This window comes from Rosa rugosa, chromosome 4 (genome assembly GCF_958449725.1).
Source record: "Rosa rugosa chromosome 4, drRosRugo1.1, whole genome shotgun sequence".
In the NCBI taxonomy this organism is placed as follows: domain Eukaryota; kingdom Viridiplantae; phylum Streptophyta; class Magnoliopsida; order Rosales; family Rosaceae; genus Rosa; species Rosa rugosa.
This window is the reverse complement of record NC_084823.1, coordinates 50,676,351-50,684,595: the sequence shown is the minus strand read 5'-3', so window position 1 is coordinate 50,684,595 and position 8,245 is coordinate 50,676,351.

Genomic DNA, 8,245 nt, shown 5'->3' with positions numbered 1-8,245 from the left:
AATGTGTCCCTTGATTTTAGGTAAACATGTGAGACCCTAAAGTTTTTAGTGATGTAATTGAGAAATTTCCTAGTCCCCGAGGACATGAGGAAGTGATAGCACCATTTACTTAGTGGGGCATTAGTAATGATTTCTTTCAGATTTATTTTCTGAAATTAGCTTTCGACAACCACATATTTGCTAGGGCCCTTCCAAATATTTTATGGAGATTGAAATTAAAGATGTGAGTTTTACATTGTTGGAAAGTTATTGATTTCGCTAGCATATACACGTACACGGTTCATGAAACAGAGTTAGACGAAAAAGTTACGGGTTAGCAAAGTTCAAGGGCAAATGGGTATATTTGCAGTAGCTTATATTCAAGACCAGTGAGACCATATTGATCATATCAGCATCAGATCATTCACCGACCCAGTTGATCCACCGATTTCACCATTTCATATCTATACTTTAACTATTCGGTATCTCAGGTCAAAGTTCGGGACTGAGCTGGGTGCTACATTTTTACTTTAACTATTCGGTATATTTACCTTCACATTTTATTCACCTCTACGCAATTGTCATTGTTTGATTGAGGTGAATGTTAACTTGTAATAATGTCAATCTTTGCTTTGTATCTTCCCTGAACTTTTGTTTTTTTTTTTTGTACCGAGTGTTCGAATCCAACTTAAGTTTCATGAATCTTATTTTCCATTGTTCTAAATTGTTAATTCACTATTATGTTGTTTCACAAAAGTTGTTTTGGTCTGAACTAAAACCCATAAGTGTTGGTATTCTTTAATGTGTCAATTTGTTTTACCAGAATGATGTGATTACTATCACCACACTTTGAACTTCTTTACGCCTTCCGCCAAATCTTACCATTCCAATTTTTAAACTAAATTGCTTTGCGTTTCTTTAGGACATGAGTTGAGCCCTCTTAGCTTGTGTTCTTAAAGATTCGTGGCATTGTTATAACGCTTCCAATTTGGTGCGGTGCAAGTTGGGGTGTTACAAAACATATATATACACCCTCTCATCTTTTATATTTTTATGAGAGGTTTCTAGCGACGAATTAGGTACCAATTGGTACGTCTCTATGTCTCTATGTCTCTTCTATATTTTTATTGGAGATGTTCATTGATGAAAATTTGTCACCAAAGGTATAACTAATTTTTAAATATTTTTATGGGAGATTTATGGGAGATTTAGTCGATGAATTATTGGACAAAAATATATCTATTTTTAAATATTTTTATGGGCTGTTCTTACCTATGAATTATTGAGCAGAAAAGGTATATTCATTTTATATATTTTTATGGAACGTCGTCGCTATCGAACATTTCGTGGGCAAAATCATATTTCATTTTCTATATTTTTATGGGAGACTTTTACCGTCAAATACTTTGTCGGCTAAAGAGGACGGCAAAAAGGTGAGAATTATGTCATATGTCAGGACGACAATGAGGAGCAAAACTCACATTTCACAATAACAATTCTTATTAAATATCTGAAAATTGATTGAGAACTTATATTTACACAGCTTCAATCGTTAAATACACACCAATTTTTTGTAAAATTCCAAATTCCTATTTTATCCCTCTTTTCAACTAAAACATAAATTACACGAGCAAGCATGACACCTTTGTTCATAGCTAGTGCATCCCTGATGCATTGTTCATTATACACACACACACACAAAAACACATATATATATGCCCTGTTTTTGTTTAACTTGTTTCGGGGGGGGGCTAGAGTTGATGGTGGTAGTGGCAATTTTTTTATTTATTATTTTATAAAGAGGATAAAAGGAGATGAGGGAAAAAATGGCAGAAAAAAATTGGAATGCAAGGGAAATTGGGATATGCAATTAAAATTTCTCAAACTGATTTTCCTAAACTGTTGAATACCTTTTGCTAAACTAAACTAAACTCTTCTAATCACAAAGTTACCAATAGGTATTTAGTGAGCATATAGAGAAACCTAAAAACAATACTAAGGAGAAGTCGGAGGTAAGGAGGCAAGGCGGACTCCCGTGATCTTTTCCTTTTGTCCGGCGGCTGTCAACGACGGCGTTGGCGGTTCTGTCTCGTTGTTGTTGTATCATTTGCCGGACGGGAATGGTTTTGGGCTAGTACCCTATTGGCTTAGGGATTTCTGGCCTGAGGTTTGACTGTGGCGGCGGCGTAGTTCGGGATCTTTATTCTCTACGTCATGGTGGCCATGGACATCATCTCGAGGGAGGTGATTCAAGGCGTGAGGTGGGTTTCGGCGGCGGGGATGGCTACTTCGGGGGGAGCTGGTAGCGGCTTGAGACGGCGATCCAAGTTTGGCTTGCTTGCTCAGGCTTCATCGGTGCTTTCTGGTGATCGTTCCTTCAGGCGTCGTGGCTCTGGCTTGCTTGCGGCGGCGTGAAGTTGGCGGCGAGTTTTGGTGTGTACAGCGGTGCTGCACAGGGAAGGGATGCTTGAAATGGGCTGGGCCACGGGTGGACCTTGGGTTAGGGTTTTCTTTTGGGCTTTAGGGTTTTTTTAAGGTTTTTTTTTAATTCCAATAACTCCCTAGTTTGTTCGGGGAAAGTAGTGGGTTTTGGCCCAGTTTAGGCCTGCTTTATTAGTGGGCTTTAGTCTATATTGTTATGGTTTCTTCTTACACGAAGTTAATGAATCTCCTGGAGTACCACAATTGAGTGCATTGATGAAGGGAGATTCGAAATAGTTTTCTTAGTGTACGCTGAGATTTATAGTTGTGTAGGCTCGTAAAATTCAAATGAGCATCATTGTACTAGTGGATGGTAACCGTATTCCCTTACCTGCTTGACCACTAATTTAAGGTACAAGCATATAGGGCTTATTTGTATGTGCCGTTCTGACTTTGGGATTAAATAAAATCTCTATTACTTTGTCAAAAAAAAAAAAAAAAAAGTATTTAGTGAGCACGATTTATTATCTCTGATTCTGGATTATATAAAGCCGTGCCATCGGAAACAAAATATTGATGTACCTTACTATGAAATATAGTTGAGCAAATGGCCTGGTTTGACCAATGTAGCGGTGGGTTGACGACATCCGTGACCACAAAAGTTTTAGGGTTATTATCACAAATGGTACCTGAACTTATCTTCTATTTTATCGATGGTACCTGAACTTCAATTTTGATCACAACCAGTACCCGAACTTTTCGATTTCATTTTAAATGGTACCTAAGGCCACCTTCGGTCACTATTCCGGCCAAAAAAGTCAAATCTAAAAAAAAAAAAAACAAGTTCAAGGCAAGTCTATTACCAAAAAATCATCACTATATATGATTGCAACCCTTGAAATCATCAAAATCATCACTATGATTGCCTCCCATGCCGTTTTTAGTCAGAATAGTGACCGGAGGTGGCTCTAGGTACTATTTAAAATGAAATTGAAAACTTCGGGTACTGGTTGTGATCAAAATTGAAGTTCAGGTACCATCGATAAAATTAAGGTATAGTTCATGTACCATTTGTGATAATAACCCAAAGTTGTTGTAAATGATATGGCTATTCATGCAATAGGTATTGCTTGATGCATGCCATTACTATTGATTGGCGATTGATATGCTTCTAATTAGCGATTGACACATTCGTAATTGTATGAGTGATTGATGTTTTACCTTTTGTACACAAGATGTAGCCCTATATAAGACTCCTCATAGTGAGATGAATATGACACACTCTCCATTCTCTGCGTCTAAACTCTCTCTCTCAAATTATTTTATGTTTGTTTTACAACACGTTATCAGCATGAATAGTTCTACCATTGAGACAAGATTGAGGATCATCAACCAAAGCCCTAGCCAGGAAAAAACCCCCCCGCCACAGCCTCCTTGCAGTCCCTACTGCCCCTGCCGCAGCCTTCTTGCAGCCCCCACTGCCCCTGCAGCAGCACGCTAGTTCCTGTGCAGATCAGCCTGTTTGCACGCCCCAAAACCTCTTGATCGGGACCTCAGATCAAAATATTTCCTTCATGAAAGTTGTTCATCTCTGCCTCTTCTATCTTACCTCCAAATTTCAGCCCTATTGGAGTAGTTTTGAGACCTGCACACCATTCGAAGTGGGAGCTGTCCAGAAGAGGCGAATAGCTCTTGGATTGGCTGAGAAGACAACCTTCTCAGTTCTGCACATATAAACTGAAGATTCATCCGTCCTTCATCAAGTAATGTTTTCCAAAATCTAATTTTATTCATGCTTATTGAGCCTATTGATTGAACATGAAAAATCCTCCATGATGCATGAACCCTAAATTCTGATTGTTTTATTTGGAATATATATATCTGTTCATGTTTTGGATTGTTTGATTGGAAAAGAAAAGAGAAAAATTTATGGACTGCAACTATATATCTGTAGTACTTGGTCCAGTAGTACCAAATCAATATCAGTAACATCAATTCAACAAGAAAGAAAAAAAAAGATTGTGCAGTTGCTGGGATTCGAACCCAACTAAAATAGGTACCAACTCAACATGTTGTCCGCTGTACCACTATGGCAAGTTAGTATGTGTTAACACTATTTAGTATTAATTCTGCCAGAAGCAGATTTGAGGCCAATTAATTGGTGATTGATCAACCCGTGATTTGATTTTGATTGATTTTATCCAAAGCAATTACCATAGTAATTTATGCTCATTACCACAATCACTTCATTATCACATTGAGACAATTCTGAATTATTGCGTGAATTATGATAGAAGAATTATGGGCTTAATTTTTGGTTTCACAAATTTGAATTATGCCATTATAATTCCTTATGCTAGAAGTATTATGGGCTAAATTATTACGCGATTATTACATAAACATTATGCCAGAAGCATTTACCCAATTTATTACCTATACGAAATGCCAGAAGCATTAATGAGATTTGAACCCATTTCCTTAGGTACATAACCGCTGTATTAATTTATTTATGTTATGATTTAATAACATATATTGAATTTAATTATGTTATAATTGTGAATATTAAATGAGGCTGAGTCAGAAGCTCAAATCAAGCCCAAGTTGCAAGACCAGAACAGAAGCTCACCACATGTTGTCATGACAAAAGTTATGAATCTTCTCAAACTAGGCTCATCCAGTTAGATGCGATGTCTAGGCAAGGTTCAGATGAGGCTGTGTACTTAAAAGAGCCTCGCTCCACCTAAACCTCATCTTTCCTTACTTGGTCGTATTCAATTGGAGTTACCGAAATGGTTGAGTAATAATTTTTCATTCTTTGGCAGACTAGTTTGAGCCCAGCAGGCCCACTCTCCCTCTGCGGGACCTAGCAGCCCAGCAGGCCTCACACACCATTTGAATTACGCATGAAAGGCCTGGTCACAAGCCCGCAGACTAAGCCCGATAGGCTTCACTATCAAGCCCACTCCTTTGGTCCAGCAGAATCAAATAAAAGGAAAAATGATTTGATATTGTAAATAGATTCACCATATCTAATATGTGTAATTAATTGCCAGAAGCATTTATTCACATAATTGTGTGATAGTTAATATGTTAAATTAGTAGCATGCAATTAATATCTCAATTGATTTGTGATTTTTATTTATCCAAATTTGTGAGATTATTTCAATTTGCTCAATTCAATGTTATTGTGTTACTTGTCTAAATTTTCGCACTAGAATATATGTGTAGAAAATGCAGGTACCTAATGAACTAGAAGTTCTAAAAGTTCTAAATGAACCAGTAGTTCATACATATATCGAACTTATAGTTTCGATAATGCCGTTTAAGAAACTTGAAGTTTCCTTCATAAATTCACCACACACGATAAAACCAGTAGATTTTACATGTCTAATCCGATTTTTCATACCATGTTATAGAACCTGAAGTTCTCATTACTTGCTTATGGATGATATTACCCAAAGCACTAATATTATTTGTTCCTTTCCTGTAAGAAATTTTAAATCTCAACATGTTTGACTTTGTTGCTTTGAAGGTCTCCAGAAGAAAGTATCTAAAGTGAACTCAAGATGTGAAAATTCATCTGATTGCAAAGAAGATGAGATCAACAATCAATGCTAACAATGTCGTCATTGAGGCTTTTAATATGAGTGCCATAATTTTCAAAGGAATCATATGGAGAAAACACTCCAAGTTGAGTATCCGATGAAGAGGATACACAGACTCTTTGGGTCGCTCTAGAAGAGCACTTTCACCATCAGATGACCATTTTCTTGCTTGAAGCAAGACATGATTGGCAGAACGAAAGTAGCCCATATGGCAGTCTGCCACTTGGCCAAAGCCCAAGAGGCCATGTAATCAGGCTCCACGTGGTGGAGGCCAAGGCCCACGTGGTAGGAACCATGATGCCATAACTCAGCAAGCCCGAGTTGAAAGGAACACTGGTCCGGCCTGCTGCCACCAGAATCAGCATGATCTTTGTTATCAATGTGGAGGAATTGACTGCTGGTCCCGCACCTGTTGTGCAATAGCCTAAGCAATAGATGAGTATTACGCCGGTCGCGGAACTCCAAATACCAACTTTATTGAAGGGTCATTTTCTATCGATTCCACACTAGAGATCACGGATTTTCAGGCAGTTACTGAACATACCGATGATTAGAACTCGAAGACATGGGTATAATTGGCCCCTTGTGCCATATCTATTTCATCTTAATGAATAAAACATCTTCGGATTTTGGTGATTTATGTTTTCAATTATTTTGGATTATAGAAATGTGGTTATGTTCGAATATATTTAATTCAATAAACTTATTTATACATGTGATCCATTGAATTAAATAAATGAATAGGCATATTCTGTGGGGAAGTTTGTTGTCTGGTTAAAAGTGCTATTACGCACACCATACTCCCAGATCGGAGATATTTTTCAAACTTATGTCTATTCATACCTCTGTGACAACCGTATCAGGCCAATCCAACCTGATAGAGGGTTATGGCAAAACCCACTGTATGTTGTCCAATGGTACTGAACCTACCATTAATGAGGCCTTATAATCTCCACATTCCAGAAGAATGTTATTGAGTATTAAGGATATTCGAACCAACGGTTACCACGTTGAAACCACTGAGAAAAATGAGTGTAATATCTTTGCATAACCTCCAAAGTGTGTGGCCAGAAGCGTACATTGGAGAAATTGGAATCTGTTAGCTAGAAGCCAACTAATTCAAGCAACTACTTGCTATGACATGACCGTTTGGGACACCCAGTTCAAAGTATGATGCACCGTATCCTCAATTCATCGCAGGTGCATCCCCTTCTGAATAAGGGTCTTGTATATAATGACACGCTATGCCATACCAGACCATCATATGCAAAGACTAGTACATACACTACCATTTTTCTGCACAGAATGCAAGGGAAATTTGTGGACATATATATCCAACCACCATGTGGACCAGTTAAATATTAATGGTTTTGGTTGATGTATCGACAAAGTAATCACATGTTACACTATTGTCCACAAGAAAACGTTGCTTTTGCTAAACTCTCACCCAGATCATGAAATTGAGGGTTCACCACTCGGATTATCTCATAAAGTCTATAAGACTTGATAATACCGGAGAGTTTACATCGAAGTCTTTCGATGATTATTGCATATCCCTTGGGATTGATGCGGAACATATAGTTCCCTATGTTCACACCCAAGATGGTCTCGCAAATAGAATCTTGGTAATGCGCACCAAGCTTCTAGTTTTTGCGTGGGGCTATGCAATCTTGCATGCAGCTATGTTGGTCCCGTTGAGGCCCACTGCTACCCAACCTTACTTCGCGATACAGTTGGTGACTGGGTACGAACCTGATGTTTCGCACTTACGCGCATTTGGGTATGCAGTCTGCGTGCCAATTGTGCCGTCACAACGTACAAAATTGGGTCCTCAACAAAGGATGGGCGTGTATGTCGATTATGAATCCCATCCATTATGTGCTCTTTAGAGCCCTTGACAGGCAATCTCTTTACCGCTAGATTTGCGGATTGTCACTTTGATGAGACAGTCTTCCCGCAGTTAGGGGGAGATAAGAACGTCACCGTTCCTGATGAACGGCGTGAATTAACATGGAATGTCCCCACAATGTCTCATCTTGATCCCCAAACCGCATGAAAATACTGACGAGCGGACAATTCTAGATCTATAGAGACACTTTCTCTTATCTAGCTAAAGTGACGAGATCACATATACCTGCTGCAAATGTGCCTGCAAGGATAGATGTCCATGTAGGACGTGTCGCCCCAGATGGATGAGGTACGACCATGGCGGCTAACCAGTCACATGTCCCTGCCCAGAA